At 41.0% G+C, this 26878-nt stretch overlaps 1 protein-coding gene across 19 annotated transcripts in view; it reads left to right on the plus strand.

Annotated features, from left to right (window-relative positions):
- Nucleotides 1-26878, plus strand: part of RARB (retinoic acid receptor beta) — a 1227259-nt gene that overhangs the window by 374977 nt on the left and 825404 nt on the right. Inside the window, exon 1 of one of the 19 annotated variants that reach the window (XM_081521073.1) lies at nt 17993-18190. The exons of 14 other annotated variants lie outside the window; for them this stretch is intronic. The gene's annotated coding sequence lies outside the window, so the exon portion shown is untranslated. Of the gene's footprint in view, nt 1-17992; nt 18191-26878 lie in introns of those variants that run through there. 4 more of the 19 variants (XM_081521087.1, XM_081521079.1, XM_081521083.1 and 1 more) reach the window with 4 other exon arrangements.

The raw sequence follows: 26878 nt of genomic DNA on the forward strand, positions 1-26878 counted from the left end.
GAGCTTCTTGTAGCTGGTGATCAAAAGGCCTCTTTGGCCAGTCTTCTCTGTAGCTCCGCCGGTTCAGGCACTTAGAGGCTCCCTTGTCTGGGGTCCTACTCTGGAGATCGACGCATCAGGCACAGAGAGGGGCACCCTGAGTGGGGTCCTGCTCTGTGGTTCAGTGCATCAGACATCTGATGGACCGCCTCTCTAGTGTTCAGCAGCCGATGCTGGATGCTGGCGTGTGGGGAGAGAGAGCTATGGTGATGGCCCCACCCCCTACACATGACTCAGCAGTATCGCTTTGCTTCCATGGCTGCCTGGCTTTCCTCCACAGGCATTTCCCACCGCGAATTCCTCCCTCACATCCCCCCAATCCTTCTCTCCGCAGTCAACAGCAGCCCTCACCCTGGGATTGCTCAATCCCGAAACTCCTAGCTCCCAGCCACTGTGCTTTCCAGGGGATCTGCATTCTTGCCTGGCGTGTGAATGACTGCTGCAAGAACTGTCTGAGTCTCATTCCATTTAGGCTGCCACAGATCGGCTGTTTCACTCTCAGCCTTAAATGTTTCTCCTCTGACTCAGACACTTGCCCCAATGTGGGCCTCGGACCCCTGCTTCAGTTCTCCCACCTGCCAAGGGCAGGCCCAGTCCTACTAACACTCCTGTTTTTCCCCCTAGTTCCTTCGTCCTACTGAGTTTTGTGTGGTTCTACAGATTCTTTTCCACTGGTCAGATACTCCTGTCCACTCTCAGCTGGTGTTCTGCATGCACTTCTGTGTCTGAAGGTGTATTCCTGATGTATCCGTGGAGAGAGATGTACTCCACATCCACCTACTCCTCTGCCATCTTGTCCTCTAAAATATCTTATTTTTAAAACGTCCTGTTGCAATTGAGGGTTTTGTCTCAACTGTGTTTGTTTCTGGTTTCTCTAATTGGTTCCATAGGTGTGTCTATTGATTCATTAATTACTGTGTGTTTGTGTCTTTGTGTGTGTGTTCAATTCAGTTGCTCAGTCGTGTCCGACTCTTTGCTACCCCATGAACTGCAGCATGCCAGACTTCCCTGTCCATCACCAACTCCCGGAAATTGCTCTTGTCCATCTGGTTGGTGATGCCATCCAACCATCTCATCCTCTGTTGTCCCCTTCTCTTCCTGCCTTCAATTTTTCCCAGCATCAAGGTTTTTTCCAATGAGTCACTTCTTCGCATCAGGTGGCAAAAGTATTGGAGTTTTCAGTTTCAGCATCAGTCCTTCCAATGAATATTCAGGACTGATTTCCTTTAGGGTTGACTGGTTGGATCTCCTTGCAGTCCAAGGGGCTCTCAAGAATCTTCTCCAACACCACAGTTCAAAAGTATCAATTCTTTGGCACTCAGCTTTCTTTATAGTCCAACTCTCACATCCATACTTGACTACTGGAAAAACCACAGCTTTGACTAGATGGACTTTCGTTGGCAAAGTAATGTCTCTGCTTTTTAGTATGCTGTCTAGGTTGGTCATAGCTTTTGTTCCAAGGAGCAAGCATCTTTTAATTTCATGGCTGCAGTCACCATCTGCAGTGATTTTGGAGCCCCCCAAAATAAAGTCTCTCACTGTTTCCATTGTTTCCCCATCTGTTTTCATGAAGTGATGGGACTGGATGCCATAGTCTTAGTTTTCTGAATGTTGAGTTTTAAGCTTGTTTTTTCACTCTCCTCTTTCACTTTCATCAAGAGGCTCTTTAATTCTTCTTCGCTTTCTTCCATAAAGGTGGTGTCTTTTTTTAATCCGAGGTTGTTGATATTTCTCCCAGCAAGCTTGATTTCAACTTGTGCTTCATCCAGCGTGGCATTTCACATGATGTACTCTGCATATAAGTTAAATAAGCAGGGTGACAATATACAGCATTGATTTACTCCTTTCCCAATTTGGAACCAGTCTGTTGTTCCGTGTCCAGTTCTAACTGTTGCTTCTTCTCCTGGGAGTACATATTTCTCCGGAGGCAGGTCAGTTGGTCTGGTATTCCCACCTCTTGAAGAATTTTCCAGTTTTTTTTGTGATCCACATAGTTAAAGGCTTTGGCGTAGTCAATAAAGCAGAAGTAGATGTTTTTCTGGAACTCTCTTGCTTTTTCAACGATCCAACAGATGTTGGCAATTTGATCTCTGGTTCCTCTGCCTTTTCTAAATCCAGCTTGAACATATGGAAGTTCATGGTTCATGTACTGTTGAAGCCTGGCTTAGAGAATTTTGAGCATTACTTTGCTAGCATGTGAGAAGAGTGAAATTGTGTGGTAGTTGCAACATTCTTTGGCATTGCCTTTCTTAGTGATTGGAATTAATAACTGACCTTTTCCAGTCCTGTGGTCACTGCTGAGTTTTCCAATTTTGCTGGCATATTGTGTGCAGCACTTTCACAGCATTGCCTCTTAGGATTTGAAATAGCTCAACTGGAATTCCATCAGCTCCATTAGCTTTGTTCATAGTGATACTTCCTAAGGCCCACTTGACTTTGCATTCCAGGATGTCTGGCTCTAGATAAGTGATCAGACCATCATGGTTATCCGGGTCATGAAGATATTTTTTGTAGAGTTATTCTGTGTATTCTTGCCTCCTCTTCTTAATATTTTCAGCTTCTGTTAGGTCCATTCCATTTCTGTCCTTTATTGTGCCCATCTTTGCATGAAACGGTCCTTTGGTATCTCTAATTTTTTCCTGAGGAGATCTCTAGTCTTTTCCACTCTATTGTAAGTCACTCAGTCATGTCTTACTCTTTGTGACCCCATGGACTGTAGCTCTCTAGGCTCCTCTATCCATGGAATTCTCCTGACAAGAATACTGGAGTGGGTAGCCATTCCCTTTTCCAGAGAATCTTCCCAACCCAGGGATTGAACCCACGTCTCCTGCACTGCAGGGAGATTCTTTACTGTCCGAACCAGCAGGGAAACCCATTAATTTCTATAACTTCGTAGTAATACTTTAATAATTGAAAGTCTCAGTCTCTTATTACTTTTTGTTGGTTTCAGCATTTTCCTGGCTATTCACACCTGACTATTTTTTTCTTCATTTGAAAATCTGAATCAAATTTGAATTACATAATTTTGGTTCAGGGAGAATGTTCATCACTGTAGTGTTAAGTTTCCAACCCAGGATATATTTGTATTTTTATTCATCCCTGTGGCTGCCTATCTATTTTTTGTTTTGTCTTGGAAGACTGTTGACTTTACCAAGATATGCCTTAGTGTTGTTCATTTATTTTGTATCATTGCCCTCAACCCCATTCATTATACCCTTTTCATTTCTTGGTTCAGACCTTCCCTTATTTCAGAGAATAACTTCTTTGAATATTCCTCACTTTATTAAGGATATAATGTATGCGTTTCTTGTGTAACCTTCGTCTGACTTAGACATCAACAATCCTTTTCTCCATTTTAATACCTTAGTTTCATTCTGCTCAGTTTTTCTCAGCCTGATTTTCAGGTTGCTGGCTATTTTTTATTCTGCCTGTCTGGTTGATTTAGTGTGATTTCATTTCTGTAATAGTTTTGGCTTTCATTTCCATTCTTTTCAGAGCTAGGCCAGCTAAATTTTCATCCCTTTCTGTTTTTATGTTTTTTTGAAATCTTGCATTCCATCTTTGTATTCTTGTTTCAGAGTAGTCATTTGTTCTTTAACTGCTTTGAGATAATGAAGAGTTTTATATGAGATTTTCATTCTGCTTTGTGGGTTAAATTTCCACTGTTTACTCTTCAGGGCAATTTATAGCCACAAAGCTTAATACATATGGAAGAATGTGCATAAAAGATGATAAAATGAATAAAATATTTGAAAATAGTACACAAAATAACAAGTTCAAATAAATATTTCTTTACTATAGAAATATAAAAACACAATGAATGACAAAATATGAGAATAAATAATATAATGAAAAACAAAATAAAATTAAAATAATAAAAGTAGATTAATCAACAATAAAAACAGTCAAATAGCAAAATATATAATAATATATAAACAAAACCTCCATTTTCCACGCTCAGTATAAGAAACAGAATGTTGTCATTGCCTTTGAAGTCCCTGGTTCGCCTTTATACTATCTCTGCCTCTTTTTCTATTAGAGCCTTAGCCTTCCCTGAGCATTATGTCAATTATTTCTTGTTTATGATGCTATCATTTGTTTGTATATCAAAATAATATATTGTGTATATGAGCATTGCAGTTGTTTTAAATATTCACCAACACTTGGTATTGCTAAACTTTATTTTACTGCACTTGCTTGGTTTGGAAAAGTATCTCACAGTTTTTTTTTTGGCATTTACCTATTTTACTGATGAGGTTGTGTATCTTTTCATGTTCAATGAATGTTGTGTTTTACCTTTTATGAAACATCTGTGGTCTGTTCTACTGATTTCTACAAGTTCTTTGTATATCCTGGAGACTAATTCCTTATTAACAATGTGTTTTATAAATATATACACCCAGATTTAAGCATATCTTACTCTCTTTGTGGTGTCTGTTGGTGAACACAGCTTATCAATTTTAATGCATTGTAATTTCATTTTATTTTATAACGTATCTCAAAGAAATACAAGTATTAAGTATTTGCTTTTATTTTCTTATAAATATATTAGTTTTGCCTTTCACATCATTCATTTGGAATTGATTTCTATAACTGGTGTGAGGTAAGGATCCATTATTTTTTCCCTAATATGGAAACCATTTGTTCCAACATTGTTTATTTCACAGTCTATCCTTATTTCAATTGTAAATATCTTTTCTGTCATAAATAAAATTTCTATGTGAGTGTCTTTCTGAATCCCTTCTTCTGTCTCATTGTTTATAAGTTTACTGTATATTAATACTGCTTTTTGAATTGCAATTCTTTACAGTGAGTCTTGGTTTCTTACTGGTTAAGCCTGCTACCGTTACTTTATTTCTACTTTGTACTTCTTTAGGAATATTTTGCCTCCTCTTCATTTGCTTTCCTTATAATTTTCTGAAGTAGCTCATCAACTTCTATAAAAAATTCCATAGGGATTTTGGTTGGAATAGTTTTGCCTATATGGATCAATCTTGGCATACATAATTCATGAATACTGGTATTACTCATTTATTTCACTTCTTAATGTATTTCAAAAACTTTTATATTCTTCCTCATGGAAGTGACATAAATTCTGCTTGGCGTATTGTGGATACATTGTTTTTATTAATATTTTAATGACAGCTTTTTAAAAAAACCTCATTTTCTGCTTGTTCATAGAATATACATATAATTGATTTTTTTATATGCAGAGAACATCAGAAGCTCATATTAGTTTTAATAATTTGCAGCTTCTTTGGGGTCTACATATAGTAAGAGTCTTGCTCTTATATGTGAGTCTTGTTCTTCCATCATGGTGCCCCGTATGAGTATGTTGAAAGAGGTAAAGTGTAGGTAAGCGCATCTGATTGCACTAGGACCTCTAGTACTGTTTTTAAAAGAACTTGTGATGCTGGCCAACCTTGTCTCGGTTTCTAACGTTTAAGGAAGTATTTTTTATCCACGAGTTAGAAGTTTTGTATAGCAGCATGTTAGTAGGTTAAGGAAATTTACTTATAGTCTTAATTTTCTAAGAATTCTTACCATGGTAGCTGATTTTTATTCATTGTTTCTTTTTTGTTTTAATCATCTGTTAAGACAATATTATAGTTTTCTCTTTAAATCTTTTGGTGTTGAACTGAATGGTCAATTTGCATGCACCCTTTGTCTTATCTACTGACCTCTTTAAAATTGTTCATGCCTCTTTCTTGATATACTTCTCTCGTTTGGGTTTTAGGTTCCCCTCACCACCACTTCTCTCCTGGGTTTTCTCCTAGCTTCATTTCAGATACATGTATGGAGCAGGGAGATCTCTGTATATCTGAGGGTACCAGAACTCTGTTCTTTTCAACATTTATTTCCTGGGTGATATCTGGGTTTTTATGACTACGTCGCCACATTTATATCTTCTGCCCAGTTTCCTCTACAAAACTTGGATATCCGACTGCAGCTATCCCTTCTGCATCTACCCTGCAGATATCTTAAATCTAATAAGTCTCAGACTGAGATCTGATCTCTCTCCCGCACACCCACCAGAGCTGCTCCACATGTGACTTCTCAATTTCTGCTGTTGGTGACTTTGTTCATTAAAACAATCAGTCCAAAACCTGGGAATGTTCTATTCATGGGAAGCTTGCAAAGATACTTCAGCCAGTTCCTATACATCTTTACACAACTTGCCCTGATATTAACATCTTACATAAGCAAAGCCAATTACCAAAACCAAGAAAGTAACATTAAGTGATACGGTTAACTAAATTCCAGATCTTAGTCAGATTCCATCAGCTGTCCTTTCGGTGTTCCAGAGCGCATCCCAGGATCACAGTCCCAATCCCACTGGCGTGCTAGCTCACCCCCACCCACACTGTGACAGTTTCTCAATCTTCCCTTAACACTATTAAAATTAGTATTTTAATCAGGTATTTTTTAGAACATCCTTCGGTTTGGAGCTGACGACGTGAGATTGGATTGAGAGTGCGTATTTTCACTAGAATACCACAGAACCGATGTTTTAGTGCATCACATCAGGGACGCTTGATGCCAGTGTGTCTTTTATTACTGATGATGATGATGATGTTGACTTGGAGCACTTGGTTAGGGTGGTGTCCACTGTGTTATTCCACTATAAAGTTACACTTTCCACTTTGTGATTAACGAGTAGCTTGGACTATGCAAATATCCTGCTTCTCCTCAAACTTTCAACCACTAATTTTAGCATCCATTGGTGGATCTTGCCTGAAAACATTCATTGTTAGAGTTTTTGCTTAATGGTGATTTTTCCATTTTAGTAATTCAGATTTTTTCCTATAAGCAAGACCTGTACCTTCATTCTAATTTATTTAATTCAATCATTATGAGTTATATTCCAATAAAAATAAATTACAGTAATGGTGTAAATAGGGTGCAGGCAGGAGAGAACCACAAACAGCTCAGAATTATGAAGTATATCCAACATTAATCAAATCTGAGATGTTTGAGTATGCGAATATATTACTTAGCAAGCATTTAACATTTCATTTTTAACCCATAATATACCAAAGCGCTCCTGAACTGTGCAAGTCTTATTTCTCAAAAATCTCATGGAGTATAAAACAAAGTCTTAATTCTATTGCAATTTAAAATATGTATCTTTAAGGATCCACAGTATATTCATTGCTGGGAATTTTTGGCTTTGAGAAACAAAAAACTAGCCATGTTATATTACGTCAAAACATCCAAGAAAATAACATTTTCTCACGAATAGAAACAGTGCCAATTAGAAAAATGAAATTTAGACAGTGGTATTTTACTTATCAAGCATTTATTGCTATGGGTTGATGAAGAATTACAATATATAGTCTCATTCCCAGGCATAAGCATATTCAGAAACAAAATTTACATAAATTTATCATAAATAGTAAGTAGCAAGAGATATATAATTTTATTAACCCTGGGGCTATCTTGGAATATTAATAAGAATATTTAGGACTGAGAGCTAACAGTACAAATTGGAATGACAATGTATGTCTCACCTAAATGCAGATGTATTTGTTCTATCATGCGAATTCCCTCTAATTTTTATTAGCAGTGCCCTGAATTGGAAGAATGTTTAATTTAATGGTTAGATGTGCTATGTAAAAGTGACACCTACACAATTTTTTGAAAGCTGTTTGTTTCCACTGAAATGGAAACATTTCTTAGCTGCACAGTGATTCTTAGCAACCCTCTTGTAACCATTTACCTCAAAAAAGGGTAAACACACTAAACTGATAAGTTCTGATACATTCCCTTGCAACATCTGAAATTAGTCATAATAAATTTTATATGATTTAGTCATTTTTTTCAAAGAAAGTAACTTTACTTTTTAAATATATGAATTCACATAATCTTTGTAAAATTCTAGAATGACTTAGAAAATTCCAGTCACCTTTAAAAAGTAGAGGGCAGATGTGGCTGAAAATAGGAAGATTTATTGAAAGTATGTAAAAGAAACAGTTACAATGACTTCAGCCTCCTCTACAGAATCCTAAAGGTTCACTTGTAAAGGTATTGATCCAACAAACCCACAAGACTGAAGCCAAGATACCAAGTGCGCCTGGGGTTGAAAAAAGACTTACAGACAGTGATGATTGAAAGCCTGTTAATAGGAAATCTGCCGTTCTACAAGCTTCCAAGAGGCATGTGGACTCTCTAATCAGCTTTTAAAGATAGGATCAGATTTTTCTTTTTATTTATTTAATTTTCAAAATATATCATATAGTAGATATTTTTACAACACAGACACACATTCAGAATGAAAGGAAAAATGGCCCAATTTACTGCCTAGATAGCCCCCTGCTGACATAAAAGGAAAATAAAAGTAGTATATGTGCAAGGTTTCAAAATGAGAACAGTAAAGAAAGGCACAAAATGAGTGCTTTGAGGCTATGTTGTTAGCTGCATACATGTTTAGAATTGTTATTTTGTCCTGGTGAATAATGAAATCTTTTATCATTACATAATAACTCCTCCAGTCAGACTTTTGTCCTTGTCTCCTTTTGTCTATATTAACATAGCCAGGCCAATTTTCTTTTTGTGGGCAATTTCCTGGTATGTCTTTCCCATCATTTAAAAATGCTTCTTTGCTTTCTGTGTGTCCCTCATAAATAGCACATAGTTGGATTTTTTTTTCAAATTTTTCTTTTTCCTGCTTGACATAGTTCCTTCATGTTGTCCATTTGAGTCTATCTCTTTCTTTGCTTTCTTCTCTGTTTTCCATTTTTAAATGCTTTCTTCGCATACATGGTAAAAGCCCTGGTTGATGTTTTATGAGTTGGAGTGGGGAACAAGCTGACTAGGGGCTCTGAAAGGGTAGGTGGGTATATCCATGATTAGGATTGCTTTAAGTCAGAAATCCTCAATGCCAGCACCGTTGACATTTCAGTTCAGTTCAGTTGCTCAGTTGTGTCCGACTCTTTGTGACCCCGTGGACTGCAGCACGCCAGGCTTCCCTGTCCATCACCAACTCCCGGAGTTTACGCAAACTCATCTCTATTGAGTCGGTCATGCCATCCAACCATCTCATCCTCTGTCATCCCCTTCTCCTCCCACCTTCAAGGTCTTTTCCAGTGAGTCAGCTCTTTGCATCAGGTGGCCAAAGTATTGGGGTTTCAGCTTCAGCATCAGTCTTTCCAATGAATATTAAGGACTGATTTCCTTTAGGATGGACAGGTTGGATCTCCTTGCAATCCAAGGGACTCTCAAGACTCTTCTCTGACACCACAGTTCAAAAGCATCAATTCTTCAGTGCTCAGCTTTCTTTATTTGGCAACATTTATTTCCAAATGTTGACATTTGGAGCCATATAATTCTTTGTTGTTAGGTGCTATGCTGTGTTTTGTAGGATGTTGAGCAAAATCCTTGGCCTCCATCCATCAAATGCCACTACTCTTTATTCTTCAACTGTGATAACCAGAAATACGTGCGGACATTGCCAGGGGTTCCCTGGAACAAAGAGTAGGGTGCAAAATCAACCTGGTTGAGAACCACAGCTGTACGAGGAAATACATGTACTATTTATTGGGGAGTTCATGATGTCAATTCTTGTGGTTTCTTTTGAACTGATAAGATTTCCTGGGGGCAGGGGAAGACCTTATTATCTGCTGCCTATAAGATAAGTGAGTGAGTGAAGTCGCTCAGTCGTGTCCGACTCTTTGCGACCACATGGACTGTAGCCTACCAGGCTCCTCTGTCCATGGGATTTTCCAGGCAAGAGTATTGGAGTGGGTTGCCATTTCCTTCTCCAGGACCTGCTTAAAAATATTCCATGTCTTCTCATCCTCTCTTTGGCAGAATGCCCATATTGTTCAGAACTCCCCACTGCTCCCCACTGCTGCTGCTGCTGCTGCTGAGTCGCTTCGGTCGTGTCCGACTCTGTGTGACCCCATAGACAGCAGCCCACCAGGCTCCACCATCCCTGGGATTTTCCAGGCAAGAACACTGGAGTGGGCTGCCATTTCCTTCTCCAATGCAGGAAAGTGAAAGTGAAGTTGCTCAGTCGTGTCGGACTCTTAGCGACCCCATGGACTGCAGCCCGCCAGGTTCCTCTGTCCATGGGGTTTTCCAGGCAAAAGGACTGCAGTGGGGGCCGCCGCCTTCTCCAGCCCCCTACTGATACGTGTTTAGCCCACAATGGCAATCCCACTCTCCTCACCAGTGCTGAGTTGACAAATGTACACGTGATGAATTCTGATCAGTTAGACCCGAGAGACTTCACTGCTGATGATGTCTGGAAAGGGTTGCCTGGTTCTGAGAGCACAAGGACAGATCGTGTTCTTGTCTGAGGGATGGTGTTGAGGGGGGTGGCGTTTCCTGCGGGAGCTGAAACTGAGTGTTCAGACAGAAGGGGAGTAAGGCCATGGGCCCTTAGGATATCGTGGAACTGCAAATCAACCAGCCCTGGGAACTAACCTCAGGTTTGTTGGGTTTTTTAGCTTAGATTTTGTGTAAATCTCCTTATTTAAGCCAGTCAGTTGAATCTGAGTTTTTAAAAATTGCGACTGAAGTCATTTTCTTAACATTTTAGAAAGCTTTTTATTGTATATTGGAGCATAGTTGATTAACAAGGTTGTGATAGTCTCAGGTAAACAGCAAAGTGATTTAGTTATTCCTATGCATGTGTCTATTTTTCAAATTCTTTTCTCATTTAGATTGTTACATAATATTGAGCAGAATTCCCTGTGCTGTAGGATAGGTCCTTGTTGATTATCCAGTTTAAATATAGCCATGTGTACATGTCAATCCCAAACTATCCCTTTAATTGATATTTTTTCTAAAGGTAAGTTTCATTTTATAGTTATATTGACCCTAATAATTATATCCTTTTATATGCCTTGTTCATCTGATATCAGGAGTGAAAGATACGTATTTCCTTAGACATTTTTGAAGCTAGACTTTGCACAGTCTTAATTTGTTGTTGTTTTTAAGAGTACTGAAAGAGCACTTTAACTCAAAGGAATGATGGTCTATGAAGCAAACAAACTTTTAAATATTTTAAAGTGAAGGAATCAAGAGAGGGTAAAGCAGGAGCACTGTTGTTTTGACATTCTAATTATAAATACATCAGATGTGGTGCAAAAAATTATCAAACCATCAGTCTTGGCAATGGTTAATTCACTTTTTGAATTTCAATATTTCATCTGCGATGTGTCAGCCACTGAGTCTTGTTAATGGTAAGCCTTTCATTCCTGTTAAATCAATTGTAAATAATAGAACCCCTCAGAGAAAAATGATGAAATAAACATTGATTTCCAAATTGGGTGTCAGATTCAGAGCATTAATAAAACACATCACAAGCAAACAAGTACCTAATATACTCAGATCACTGAAATTGTAATCAGAGGGGAAAAAAAATCAATGATTTTTGTGTAACTCACTAGTATTTTTACATTTCATTTGTATCTGTGTATCATCATATCAAATTCCTCATTTCAGGCCTTATGTGGCTATTTAATTTTTATTATCCTCACCAGCAAAACTAGGTAGTTTTGTGTCCTGTTAGATTTGTTTCTCTCTTCTAGATAGGTGACAAGTGTCTGGTCACATAGTTTTTTTTAGTTGCCTGGCACCAATGATTTTGTTGTGTTTAATGCAATACAATAATCATTTCCAGCAAGTCACATAAAACACTGCAGAAAAATGTAACAGCTCTAATAAAACTTTTAAGGAAAATAAAGCTCTCTAGCAGGTGTCCATAAAAGTGCTTTGTGCCCATAAACTCGATTAAATGTTAATGCCAGTGTCCTGTGAATACCATGCATGGGATCTGGCTGAAAGGAAAATGTGTCCCCGAGACTGTGTTGGTTCTCTAGGAAAGGAGGTGGGAAGGGCAGTGCCTTGCTGTCCTTAAAGCTGGAATATGATCAGGGCTCTACTCAGTGCACAGCTTGGGAAGGACTAATTTGAGGGAAGCATGTAGTTCTAAAGTCATCCATGGGCAAGGGTAGAAATACCAAGAATATCAATACATCTTTCAAAAGACTGTCCCCAAACTCTTCCAAGCTTTTTTTTTTTTCCAGGGATGGTCTCTAAAGATAAAATTGCAGCAACATAGTGATGGTAGATTTGGGCTTGATTTTTCTGGTTTACTGCTGCTGCTGCCTCACGTTTCATGATGAATTGCATTCTGACTCTCCGTCGATTGTGCTTTCACTTTTATTTCTGTATTTCTCTATGAAGCCCCCTTGTGAAGTTACTCAAGTAGACGGTTACATACCACTGAGTGGGGTCGAGCATTGACTTTGACCTCAGTGACAGGCTAAGCCCTTGTGGGAACCTCATTTTGAAGAGTAGATGAGGTCCAAATGACCGCTGCGTAAATAGTCAGAAATGGAAGCTACTATTCATGAGAAAGAAAATATTACAAGCTAACTACAAGATGTTAAGTGACTGTTAATGGAAACCACACATTTACAGAGTACAGGGAACTTAGGATCTGTCATCTTTTCCCCAAATTCACAAAGAGGCCGACTGCTATGTATTCAAAAGAGGAAAACAGGAAGGTTACAGAACTTATGTCTGGTGTATTATTGAAGGATCGGGAAAAGTTTAGCTGGGAGGAAAGAAGACTTAGACTCAGGTTGTCTACCAGGTCAAGATCTTTTATATGAGGATGGCCATATAATTTATTTTCTGGGTGGGTACCTTTGAGAATAAAAGGGAGGGAGTAGTAATGATTGGGCTTTCCTGGTAGCTCAGCAGTAAAGAATCTGCCTGCCAATGCAGGATATGTTGGTTCTATCCCCAGGTTGAGAAGATCCTCTGGAGAAGGAAATGGCAATCGACTCCAGTATTCTTGCCTGGGGAATCCCATGAACAGAGGAGCCTGTGGGCTACAGTCCAGGGGGTTGCAAAAGAGTCAGACAAGACTTAGGGACTAAACAACAAGAACACAACAGTAATAAAGATTAAGTGGGGACAACCATCATATACAAGGACTGAACTCAGAGAAGCAGGCTGTGCGGCCATCCTAATTTTAAAAGAGAAGACTTTGACTGTTGGCCTGAAAGAATCCACTGTAGGATCCATGAGAGAGGGACAAACAGACATGGATTGCTCGATGAGGAAGAAATTCATAAGGACCTTTGTATGGATCAAATGAGAAGCCTGCCTTTGGGAGTGGAGTTGCTCAAATAAGACTGTGAGGGCTTTGATCACAGTCATCGTAGTGGGTTTGGAGGATCAGAACTGTGGTTGGACCATAGGAACTTAATGTTGTTTTTACCTGAGCATCTGCAGTTCTGAATTTTAAATGAAGATGTTCCGTGGAGAGTTGTGCATTCCAATGCAAGTTGTTTTAAAGATCTGGTCCTAGAATTGCTTCTGGGATGCATGCAGTCTTGATTGGCTTAATGTAGGTCTAAATCACTGACATCAGAATGAACCCCAGTTTTGGTCAAGAATGAGCTGAGGAAAAACCTCAGGATCCTAATTTTGGGTGGTAGGACCTAGTGTTAAGACCACTAAACTAGAATTGGGTAAGACACAAAATTAAGGTATAGATAGCAGACCTTGGGACATACAGAAAAATTCTCTTTGAAGAAAGGCTGCAGTCCCTTGAATGATCTTCTGTTTGGACTTTAGAGAAGTCAGAATAATGTTGCAAATAACCCACCTTAAATTCTGAACAGTGAAGTTGTATCATATGTGCCTTTAATCTAAGCAATTTGAGCTATATAGATATATATTAAGTAGTGCTATAAAACTGCCCTCTGTATTTGTATTTTCTATATTAAAATGTACTTTATAGAGTGATTTAGGGGATTTTCAAGAGTGATCTTAACTTTGTAATTTTACCCTCCTTTGCTGACATAGATTCAAAACTCTATGGTAGGGGACTGCTGACTATTATCAAGCCAAAAACTTATTTTCTTCATGGTCAAGTCCCACATTCTCTGAAAAACCTTTCCTGTTAGCCACAGCTAAGACTGGGCAACCCTGTCTTAGCCTCTGGTGGGACTTCTTGTCTGCATGCCAAATTTGGGCATCGAAATATCCCTGTCTTTATTATCCTCCGTTTGTGGCTTGGGTACATCTGGCTTCTCTAATTACACTGCTCATCCCTTGCCTGAGGGATCACTCATCTCCTTGGAGTTCTCCTAGCAGGGTGCACCCCATGGATGGTTATTTAGTTAAGCTGGGCTCACCTGATCCTTAATTGAGAAGAGGGACTTGCAGGAGCCTCCTGTGACCTCCCAGATGATAGGATCTTTAGATGAAACTTGCTTCCCTTAGAGCAACCTCATCCATATATAAAGGCTAAAGATATCTGTCTATAAAAGTCAATACAATAAAGGAGGCACCCTATTTGTTAAATAAATATACATAAATTTATATTTTAAATATACATATATTTTCTTTATGTCCTATGTATATGGATATGTCCATGTTGTTTTAGGTTTCTTTCCTCCGTATATGTCCAAGTTCTCACAAGAGGTTTCTAATTACTTCTGAAGTATTCTCTCTCCCTTTGGGAGTTTTTCATATAAACTGGTTAATTTCATAGCTACAAATACTTATTTTAGATTCACATTTTACACAAAATATAGTATTAATGGCTTGAAAAGTATTCCTCACATGAGAACCATAGGCTTCTTCTGCTTCCTGCTTCTTCAAATTAACGCTATGAAGGCATGAAAATTGGTGTATTCCAAATACCTGCAGATTCAGGTTTTCTATGGAAGGATTGTCACTTACAAACTCCAGGAGATGGTGAAGGACAGGGAAGCCTGGCATGCTGCAGTCCATGGGGCCACAAAGAGTCAGACACAACTTAGTTACTGAACAACAACAACAATAATAAGGATAACGGTAATAGCAAACACCTGGTAGTTTTCAGCACATGCTAAGCAAATATTTCATATATATTAATTTGATAAACACTCACCAGAACCCTATGAGAAACAAGGACAGAAAAATAAGGTAACTTACAAAGGTACTAGTGATGGAGCTGGAATTTGAACCCAGGCAATCCCAAGCTTCCTTTTTTTCCACCAGACATCACGCATGGTGGCTAAAAGCCAAGGCCCTGTGGATCAGCCAAAGTTGGATTTAAGTGCTGGCAATCTAATTTACTTAACACACGTGCTTTTTTTTAAAAAAAATAATCTGTAAAATGAGTATAGTAGGTAATAGGATCTAACCCAAACATGGTTGGGGAATTGTGGTATCTCTGGCATGTAGAATGTGCTCGGTAGATGGTAGTATTATTTATAAAGTGAAAAGTGAAAGCCGCTCAGTCGTATCTGACTAATTGCAACCCCGTGGAGTATACAGTCCATGGAATTCTCCAGGCCAGAATACTGGGCTGGGTAGCTGTTCCCTTCTCCTGGGGATCTTCCCAACCTAGGGGTGAAACCCAGGTCTCCTGAATTGCAGGCAGATTCTTTACCAGCTGAGCCACCAGGAAAGCCCAAGAATACTGGAGTGGGTAGCCTATCCCTTCTCCAGGGGATCTTCCCGACCCAGGAATCAAACCAGAGTCTCCTGCATTGCAGGTGGATTCTTTACCAGTTGAACTACCAGGGATTTATAAAGATGGACATAGAAGGGCTTTCAGTTGATGGGTATAAATGCAGTCTGGTGTTTTGTATATTATGGGCACAGAGGAGAGAGGAGTTGTAAAATAAGAGAGGTAGAAGGTGCCCATATTCTTATTTCAGCTTTTGTAGTTTAACCTGCTTTGTAGGGTGTATACAGAAACCTTGCTTTAGGCCTGTGGTTCAAGTCCTTCCATTTGTAGTAAGTTCACCTCACTTTACAGCTGACAGTCCTGGATCTTATTGAGCTGGAAAACAGGAAATGTCTGACTAATTTCCTCTGGACGACATTGTTTATTTCCTTCTCTAATTGGATAATGGAATTATTGAGAATTTTGCAAATAGACAAGGGGATGATCTGCTGAGGGCAATATGTGACAACCGTGTGCGGCATTCTGTGACAGCTCACTGTACACAATCCGACCCACAAAATGTGGGTTCTTGGGATCCTCGGGCTTCTATGTCTTTTCACTTGTTTTTCCTTTTTCCTTTCACTGCTGATGTGCGTGCTCTTGCCACAAACCATTGTCACCTCTTTTAGTAGTTTTGCTTCCTTTGAGTACTTCTTCCTGGATGGTTGAATTTCACTGATAAAAGAGCCAATCTCATGCATTCACCTATAGGGTTTTCACTGATGAACCAAAGCAGGAGAGACAGTCAAGATTTTTGTAAAAATCATGTTTTGAAAAACTCATGTTTTCAACCTCCAATTACTACAGTGTTTACATTTTTTATTACTTTATGTTTGTTGAAGTGGTGAAATCAGCCTAAGAAATAACAGGTGTAAATCATAATTTTATTATTTCCAAAGAAATTTTTATGTTGATGGAATTATGCGTACGAGTTTGTGCATCTGCACATACACATTTTAAAGGTATATGCAATAAAGATACAAATTCTAATTTTTGCAGTTTTTTTAAACATGTGGTCCAAGATAGAAACGGATTCTGGAAATAAGAAAAGTTTCATATTATTAATAGGATTGTTGAGAGTCTGGGGAGATTATTCAAAGCAGTTACCTCAGACTAAGAATAAGAACGTAAGAAAAGAAGAATCTGAACTCAAAAGTTTCTTGGATTGTCACGAAAAAACTTTAATAATAAATGTTTGTGTAGCCCATTCAATGTTATTGTGTGATCAGTAGTACACACTGTGACTATGTTTATAAGAACTCTGCATGACTAGATGAAAATGGTATACAATTCAGGCAACCTAGGTGTGATTATGGTTTACCTCTACTTGTCTTGATGTGGATGCACTCTTCATTCCTGAGAGGTTATCACTCTTTTTTCTTTTGATGTGTTGCACTTAGTATCTTTAAAAAATTTTTATTGAAATATAGTTAATTTACAATGTCATGTTAGTTTTAGGTTACAGCAAAGTGATTCAGTTATACATCAACACACACATATATTTGTGCATATATATATATATATATTCTTTTTCAGATTATTTTCCCTGTAGGTTATTACAGAATTTTGAGTAGAGTTCCTTGTGCTATATAGTAGGTCCTTGTTGATTATCTATGTTATATATAGTAGTGTGTGTATATATTAATCCCAAGCTCCTAATTTATCCCTCCCTGCCCCCATCCCCCGCTTCCTCCCTTGGTAGCCATAAGTTTGTTTTCTATGTCTATGAGTCTGTTTCTGTTTTGTAAATAAGTTCATTTGTATCATTTTTTTTTTTTAGATTCCACATATAAATGATATCATGTGATTTTTGTATTTATCTTTCTGACTTCCTTCACTTCATATAATAATCTCTAGGTCCATCCATGTTGCTGCAAATGGCATTATTTCATTCTTTTTACAGCTGACTAGTATTCCATTGTGTGTATATATATATACAATGGCATAGGAAATGGCAACCCACTCCAGCATTCTTGCCTGGAAAATTCCTTGGACACAGGAGCCTGGCTGGCTGCAGTGTACAGGGTGGCAAAGAGTCGGACATGACTGAGCGACTGAACACACACACACACACATATATACCACGTCTTTATCCATTCCTCTCTCGGCAGACATTTAGTCATCATCGCTCTCCTTAGGTGTGATAGCGCCGGTGGAATAGCACTTGCCTCACAGGCGCTGGCCACAGCGGCTCAAGGAGAGGGCTGGTGACTTTCCCCTCTTCCTGTTTGGTGCTGAGCCTCAGCCTGCAGGCGTTTGTCATGTCCCTGACCGTGGCTGACGTTGAAGTTCCTTAGCTTAGTCTCTCACAGTCAAAGGGAGAAGGAGAGCTCCAAGAAAGACCCACTTTCTCTTTTCCAGAAGCAAAGGGGAAGCTTTGCTCTTCTCTCTGGGCACGCAGCGGTGGGCGTCTCGCTCGCGAGCTCGGGGGCTCCTCAACAGCCGCAGGTGGCGCTGCTTTCTAGGGCCTCGTCCGCGGGGCACGGCGGACGCAGTTCTCGCGAGGCCTTGCAGGGTCTTTATACTTGGCCCCGCTGCCGTCATCTTGCGTTGAGTGTCCTGAGCTGAGGTGTCCGCGCGGCTACTTGACACGCAGAACTCTGGTCAGAAGGGCCCTGGGCAAGGCCTCTGCCCTCAGCCTCCTGTGAACAACTGAAAGTAGACTCAGCACCGAGGAGTAAAAAGGTTAGACTTTATTGTGTTACCCGCGTCTCTCTGGAATTGTGAATGGGCTTTACGGTTGAAAAATCCTTCTGTGTTCTTCATCCAACTCCTCATTCTTGAGGGTCGAAGGTCCGTCTTCCAAACAGCGTCCCGCGGGTTTGTGGGGGGCGGAGTTGCATCCTAACCACCTGGAGACCAGCGGGACTCGCCCCGTCTGCCATTAGACGTGTTTGTTTGTTACCGGGCCTCAGCACTGGGGCACTGAGTGCCCACCCCTTGAAGTTTTAGAGACGAAAGTCTCCAGATGATTTAGGATGTGTGGACCCAGTGTTAGCAAGAGACAGCCACGTGTCAGATTTTTCCTAAAAATGAAGGTATTTTGGTCTTTTGCCTGCGGGTAACGGTGCCCTGCTTCAGGGTCACCACTGCAGCCTGAATGTCCCTTGTCACAGGGTGGTGGTTTTTTGGAAGAGAAGTTTCAGGTCAGAGAGGGGTTTTGCACAGGTAGCCCAGGGGTCGTTGCCCCGGTGGCGTCTCGAGCAGTAGGGGCTCGGGGCCTCTGCCCTCGAGGGTGATGTCCCCACGGAATGGCGCCTGAAGCTTCGGGGCAGACGGGTGGTCAGAGTCACCAGGTGGGCTCTGTCCCGCTCAGGAGTGAGCTGCCAGTTTTCAGAGTTTTAGGATCTCCTGGCCTCTGTTCCAAGTGGGGCGAGGTCCAACCCGGAGGGTGGGTGTGGGCAGCAGCTGTTCCCATTTTCTGTGAGGCTCTCGTGGTTTCTCCCACCTGGGGGCGAGGATGCTTGCTTGAGTTGTTCCATCTCAAGGGGGCTCAGGTGTTCCTTCTCTTGTGCCTGGGGAGTAGGTCTACCAGCCAGGATCCAAACGCACTTGACTTTATCACTCGGGGTTACAGCATGCGGAGCAAGGCAATCAGAAGCAACATAACTTACAGACCAATTGATGGGCCAACTCTCATCTCTCAGGGCCAGTCTGTATTACACAAGAAGGTTACATGTTTTGGGGTCAGGGAGTGATACCCCCAAAACTTCCAGTTCTGCCGGGATGCATGCTAATGGGCTGTCCTTCAGTATGGAGGACATTTGGTTCTCACGCCTTAGATGTTCTGCTTTCCAGGTGTAGGGATTTGTTTCCAACTAGCAGTGGGGTGGTAGGAGTGATCTGTAGGCACACAGAGGCCACAAGATTTGAGCCTGGTAAGGTTTCTAGTTCAGGAAATTTGGAACCAGCACCAAACGGTTAATGGATTCCTCAAAAGACTCAAACAGGAGGCATCCAAAGGGGATGGGCTCTGATATAACTGGGGGTTCCCCTTGAATTTGTAATGGCCCGCATTTGAAATAGCCCCTCCACAGTTGGAATATCCCACAGGAGGTTAAAGGGGAGGCCTCTGGGCGGGAGCAGCTTAGCTCGGTTAGTTCCTGACTTCTCGGGCCCTTTAGCGGGTGGCAGGGTCTTCTGTTTCCTCCTCTCAGCCCCAAAGGAGGAGTTTTCAGACTTCCTGCTGGGCGAGGGCTAAAGGCTTGAGGGATCCCTGGGGTGCTCTCCAGATCACCAGGCAACTGCTGTTCTGGGCTGATGCCAGGATAGCCCCTTGGTGGAGGTTGATAAAGCCTCTCCCAAGGCCCCTCACCCAGGCAGAGAGAGACCGAATGGTGACGGGATTCCTGGTCTTGTGAGCAGCCCGCAGGGGCCCTCCAGTCCACTCCAGAGAAAGCAGAGCCGACTGGGACAGGTCGAGTCACCAGTTGCATACCTGCCTTGGGACCCTTTTGCACTTGGGCATCACTGGTGCCTGTTGCTGAACTCAAATCAAGCGCACTCGTTCCATTTTGTCGGGAGGTCCTTGTTACCTGGGGCTTTTCCAGCCTGTCTGCTTAACTCACGGGGCTGGCCACCTTCCCCGTCCAAACCAAAAGTGATGCTGGAGAATGCTAGTGTCGACTCCTGGAGGTTGGTGAGCGTAAGAAGCCCCAGTGTGGCTGCTCTTGCTTTGTACCAGGAGGTAGCGGTCAGCACTTCCGCTGAGATGGTGGGCCAGTCTACATGGCTCCCTCTCGTCCCAGTGTCCCCAGGTGTCTGGTCCTGCAAGAAGGGTGGCCAGAGGTGTACACCTGTGAGTTTCGGTCTCTGTGATCTCCGCAGTGGGGTAGGGTGTGGTCCAGATGACTCTGGAGGTGATGCTGTGTATGCACTGCACCTGGGAATGGGTTGCTGGGCAGAGTTGCTCTTATTATCGAACAAAAGTCCGGTTGTTTGCATAGGTGCTTCTACACAGCTCATCGCTATTGTATGATGGGTGCTGGGGGCTCTGGAGTCTGACAGATGTAGCTTGAGTTTGGGTTCACTTACCTGCTGTGTGACCTTAGTCACATTACTGGACCCTGCAGAGTCTCCATCGCTTCACCTGTAAAATGGGGATAACAAGGGGTGTCTTGGGATGGATATCCATCAGCAGCCTCAGTAAACTATGGCTTAATCCTTATAAGTAAAGTAGCACCAAGGTTAAAATGTATGTTGAAAAGTTAAGTGCATTTAAATCTGTCTGCAACATTGTGACCAATATAGTCCATAAATTTTGATTTTAAGAAAAGAAGTACTAGATGAAAAAAAGCAATCCCACCAAGGACTGTACGTTTTAATTTTCAATGATGTTGCATGGCATTTCACCCAGTTGTCCTCAGAGCAAGGCTGCATTTCAGTCACGCTAGAGGTAATCCATGGTGTGTATCCATTCACACCGTGGGTTCTGGAGCTCAGACAGGCTGCACTTGAGTCTTGTCTGTCTGCTTACTGGCTGAGTGGCCTTGGTGAGGTACTTAGCCTAATTGCAGTTTTTCCATCTCCTGAGTGAGAAGAGTAACATCACCTCCCTTATAGGTTATGTGTCTGTGCTTAGTCGCTCAGTCATGTCTGATTCTTTGCAACCCCATGGACTGTATCCCGCCAGGTTCCTCTGTCCGTGGGATTTCCTGGGCATGAATACTGGAGTGGGTTACCATTTCCTTCTCCAAGGGTTCTTCCTGACCCAGGGATCGAACCTATGTCTCTTGCATCTCCTGCACTGGCAGGTGGATTCTTTACCACTAGTATCACTGGGAAGCCACCCCCTTTTACTTACAGCTTAGTTGTGGGTATTATGAGATACTATTGAGAGAGTAACAGGCAGGAAGGCCATGGGTCTCCAAACGGAGCAATAGGCTGCAAGTGGCAGACATTTTTTCTCTCTCCCGTAAGCCGTAGGAGGAAACAAGCTACAAGTGTCAGGTTTTTCTCCTTCTCTATACAAAATTAAAAGGTTTCGCTTAAAATTCTGTGTTGCCATGACGACACCTGGTTCCTCCTGAACTTAATTTTTCTCAAACCTTGAGCTAACCAATGTGTTTTTCTTAAGCTATGTTAATGAAACTATGTATTTGGTTTGGAATTTGCCTTTTTTCAAAATGGCTCCACCTAAGACTAACTTTTTTTTTTCTTTTCTCAGACCTTGGGTCGATAATAGCCCAAGAAACCTGTATTCATGTCAATTGTTTTATGGCTGGGAATGACACACCTCGTGCCATCCTATCTCAAAAATGCGCGCTGTGGGGGAGGGGCCTGTGAAACTCCCCCAGCCTTGAGGGGTCTCTCTCATCTGATTAATAGCTTTCTAACAGGCATAAAACAGCTTGGTAAAAACTAGCAGGGTGGCACTGTTTCTGCTCGCTTCTGATGTCTATGTCAGAAACTTTTCTATCTCTTTTATACTTTAATGAAACTTTGTCACACAAAAGCTCTGAGCGATCAAGCCTCCTCACTGGCCCCGGATTGAATTCCTCTCCTCCAGAGGCCAAGAATCCTGGCATCTTTCATGGCTCAACAACCTCTCACTATCTTAAGTGCTTTATGTGCATTTCTCAGTGGATCATAAACATCTAGCAAATGCTACCCACTCCTTACACATCCCTATTCCTGTAAGCAGGTAGTTAATGCTAACCATCATTTGACTTTATCAGAATTTCTCTTTATCGATAGTTAAATATTGGCATTAATAGTGAAAAAAAAGTCAGGCAACACGAACAGACACAGGGGTACTAAACAAAAATCTAACCATTTTCTGGCCTATGAGAAGTGGGGAAAAAAGAGTCAAACATTTTAGAATAGGTGAAGGGAGAAGTAAAGACAGAGCCAGAGCATTCACCTGTTGACCTACAGAGGATGGTGGGGAGCACCACTGTCCAGGGTGCTCACAGCTGGGTGCACACCTCTGGGGCTGAGACTTCCCAAGTCACCCTTGAGTCTGGACATGCATCTGTAGAAGTAGGTGAGAGGGTGGCTGAGAGCTTGTGAGCGGGGATCACGGGCATGAAGAGGTAGAGAGCTGCTGAGAAGGCTGGTCCAAGTCTAGTGGCAGCACTGCTGGAGCTCTGAGGGAGTAAGAGCTTGTGGGGAGACAGACGGTGGGTTCAGCCATCAGTACATATCAACAGGGGACGCTCCAGGGCCAGAAGTAGCCAGCTGGACCAAGACATGGTCCCCAAGGAGCCTGACTCTTCCACTCTGAGACAGGTAGATAGTGACACACCGTCTCCAGTCCACTTGAATGTCATTTTAGGAAGAAGGAAGAATGTGGGCAGCTTTCCCTAATCCTGCACCTGTTGCTGTCCTAGGGAGAAAACAGGCTGGAGGTGGAAGGCTGAGGATGCTCCGAGAGATGGTACCTTGTTATAAAATGGAGCTGAATACACTCCTTAGGGGCTTATGCAAATTGATTCTATAAACTGCTCAATGGTTTCCCTTCACCAGCCAAATGGAGGGGACTGATGGAGGAGGCTAGATTGATTGAGACTTAAGATACTTTTCAGCATATACTGTGGTTTAAATTTTGCGACATAAACCAATAGGTAAAATGTGTGCTTTTCGTGAATTTTTCAGTAAACATTTTCTAGGGAAAATAACCAAGACACTTTCATTTCCTTTTCAAAGGAATAGGTGACCTCCCTCACTCCCAGTCAAATCAAGGGATTATGATTTCACCAAAGATTTACCAAGAAAATTCCTGAAAGTGCTTTCTTATCTATAAAAGGCAAGGAGCATTAGTTACCTTTGTATTTTGTTTCCAGCGTGGATTCATATGTAATATATGCCATTAAAGAAATATAAAAGATGCACGCATAAAGCATGATGTTAAATTCAGTTGATGATCTAATGTTAGGTGGAGTCAGATGTTAGAGATCGGAAGCCTTCTCCAGGATACAATGCTGAGGGTGATCTTGGGACGATTGCTTTTTGTTCAGGATGCCGTCCTCCAAGTCTGCAGAGTGGCCACATTCAGAGGAGCTGGTTCCAGAGAGATCTGTGTTTCCTGTACCACACCAATGTATAGCACCAGGGTGACGTTTAGTTATCAAGTCAGAGGCTCTTCTGTATCTGCCTAAAGGGAGAACCTTTGAGCTCCAATAGTGAGACGATGCTTAAACACAACTTTACAAATGTTTTTCATCAACCACATGGAATTAATTTGCACCTGAACAATGTGAATTCATTTGCTGTCTTGACCTTGACAAACATCAGGGTGGTCCCTGGGAGAGATTTTGTTTCAATAGGACAATATTTATGTATGGTTGCCCAGATTTGTCAAATAAACCCAATCTCAGAAGAATAAAAGGGATATTTAGAATGGATTGCCTAGTATTCATCTAAATGTTCAAGGCGTTATTCATAGCTTTAATTTTTTGACCACCCACTCTGTGCAAGGTATTATAAGATATAGAGATGAATACAATAGGGCTTTCTACTGCAAATATCTTCTCCTAATGAAATAAAAATGCTTGCGTACAAAAAATTGCTTTTTGTGCACATAGTCCTGTGCATTTTCTAGGAAGAATGTTTATAATGCTTCCATTTGTTTTTCAAATAAGCCAGTGACTTCAAAAGGACAAGCACAAGGGTAGCTTTAGTCTGCTTAATGTAAGCCTATGCTTTTCAGCGCTGATGACTCAGAAAGTTCTGTGACTTAGCTAGTCAGCCTGCTTTTGATTAGCAATGATAAATTTTATCAGTAAGAAGGTGAATTCATTATCCAGCATATTTCTAGATTAACCACAGTATATTAAGAATGTGTTAGATGCCAGAGAAACAAAGGTAAGGAAGATGCAGCACTCGCCATTGTGGAGACCAGTAGCCAGTGAGAACAAACCAAAATGGTACAAATTATAGCCGAGGTTTGAGCTAAGAGTATGGGGTGAGGCTTCTCAAAGGACTGTCGTTTAAACCGAGCTGAAGAACATGTAGAGACAGGCTTATTTTCCTTTTTGCTTTCACCAGGGAGATGTGCAGTCATAACCTTGCTTTATTGTGCTTTGCAGGTACTGTATTTTTCACAAATTGAAGCCTTGAGGCAACTCTGCATCAGCACCGTTTTTCCAACAGTATTTGCTCATTTCATGTCTCTCTGCCACACTTTGGTTATTCTTGTGATATTTTCAAATTTTTCCATTATTATTGTATTTGTTATAGTGATCTATGATCAGTGATCTTTGAAGTTTCCATTGTAATTGTTTGGGATATCACAAGCCACACTCGTACAAGACAGTGGACTTAATGGACAAATGGTGTATGTGTTCCGATTCTTCCATGGACCAGCTTTTCCCACATCTCTCTCTCCCTTCAGCCTCCCTATTCCCTGAGACACAACAGTATTGAAATTAGGCCAGTTAATAACCTTACAATGGCCTCTAAGTGTTCAAGTGGAAGGATGAGCTCCATGCCTCTACCTACAATCCGAATTTTATCGGTAAGCTAGAGATGATTAAGCTCAGTCAGGAAGGCATGCTGAAAACCGAGACAGTCTGAAAGCTAGGCCTCCTGCACCACAGATTTAGCCATGTTGTGAATGCAAAGAATTATTTGATTTGCTCAGCCATTTTTTTTTTCAGTTAAAAAAGAATATTGAAGTATAACTGATTTACAATGTTGTGTTAATTTCTGCTGTATAGCACAGTGACTCAGTTATACACATATATACCTGTCATTCATATTCTTTTCCATTATGGTTTATCACAGGATTGGATATAGATCCCTGATTACACAGTAGGACCTTGTTGTTGATGTGTTCTGTAAATGCTAGTTTGTATCTGCAAACCATGAATGCCCAGCCCGTCCCTCCCCCTCAGCCACCACAAGTCTGTCCTCTATGTCTGTGAGTCTCTCTTTTGTGGTTATGTTCATTTGTGTTGTATTTTAGATTCCACATATAAGTAATATCATATATTTGTCCTTCTTTGATCTACTTCACTTTGTATGATAATCTTTAGATCCAACCATGTTACTACAAATGATATTATTTCATTCTTTTTTGTGGCTGGATAATATTCCATGGTGTATGTGTGTGTATTAGATTGGTGCGAAAGTAATTGAGGTTTTGCATTGTTGAACTTTGCCATTTGATGTTAGAATACTTTCTTAAATAAAGGTGGTTATGTTATAGATACATCATTTTAATGCACATTTCTCACATTATGTTTTTTTTGCTAATGACTTACCATTAAAATACTTGCTATTTGTTTTATACGTATTTTGGACTATGGAAATCATGTTAGATAAAAAGCAAATTGGAGCAATTTTCTTGTTTGAGTTCAAAATGGGTTGTAGAGGAGTGGAGACGACTCACAACAGTGCATTTGGCCCAGGAGCCGCTGATGTGGTTCAGGAAGTTCTGCAAAGGAGACGGGAGCCTTGAAGATGAGGAGTGTAGTGGCTGCTCATCGGAAGCTGACAACGACCAATTGAGAGCAATCATCGAAGCTGATCCTCTTATAACTACATGAGAAGTTGCTGAGGAATTCAATGTCAGCCATTCTACAGCCATTCAGCACTTGAAGCAAATTTGAGAGGTGAAAAAGCTTGATAAGTGGGTGCCTCGTGAGCTGACCAAAAATCAAAATGTTGTTGTTTTGAAGTGTCATCTTCTCTTATTCTATGCAACAACAACGGACCATTTCTTGATCAGATTGTGACATACGGTAAAAAGTGGATTTTATACAACAACCGGCGATGACCAGCTCAGTGGCTGTACTGAGAAGAAGCTTGAAAGCGTTTCCCAAAGCTAAACTTGCACCCGGAAAAGGTCAAGGTCACTTGTGGTCTGCTGCTCATCTGATCCACGACAGCTTTCTGAATCCCAGCAAAACCTTCCATCTGAGAAGTATGCTCAGTAAATCGATGAGATGCACTGAAAACTGCAACACCCACAATCAGCATTGGTCAACAGAAAGGGCCCGATTCTTCTCCAAGACAACACCCGGCTGTACACACAACCATTGCTTCAAAAGTTGAACGAATTGGGCTACAAAGTTTTGCCTCATCTGCCATGTTCACCTGACCTCTCACCAACCAACGACCTCTTCTTCAGGTATCTGGACAGTTTTTTTACAGGGAAAACGCTTCCACAACCAGCAGAAGGCAGAAAATGCTTTCCAAGAGTTGTTCAAATCCTGAAGCATGGATTTTTATATATTTTTATATAAAACTATATTTTTATGCTATAGGAATAAATCAACTTATTTCTCATTGGCAAAACATGTTGATTGTTATGGTTCCTATTTTGATTAATAACGATGTGTTTGAGCCTACTTATAAAGATTTAAAATTCATGATCTGAAACCGCGATTACATTTGCACCAACCTAATAGCAAATCTTCTCTACCTGTT

This window comes from Giraffa tippelskirchi, chromosome 8 (assembly GCF_054371585.1).
Source record: "Giraffa tippelskirchi isolate mGirTip1 chromosome 8, T2T-mGirTip1v1.2.pri, whole genome shotgun sequence".
In the NCBI taxonomy this organism is placed as follows: Eukaryota; Metazoa; Chordata; class Mammalia; order Artiodactyla; family Giraffidae; genus Giraffa; species Giraffa tippelskirchi.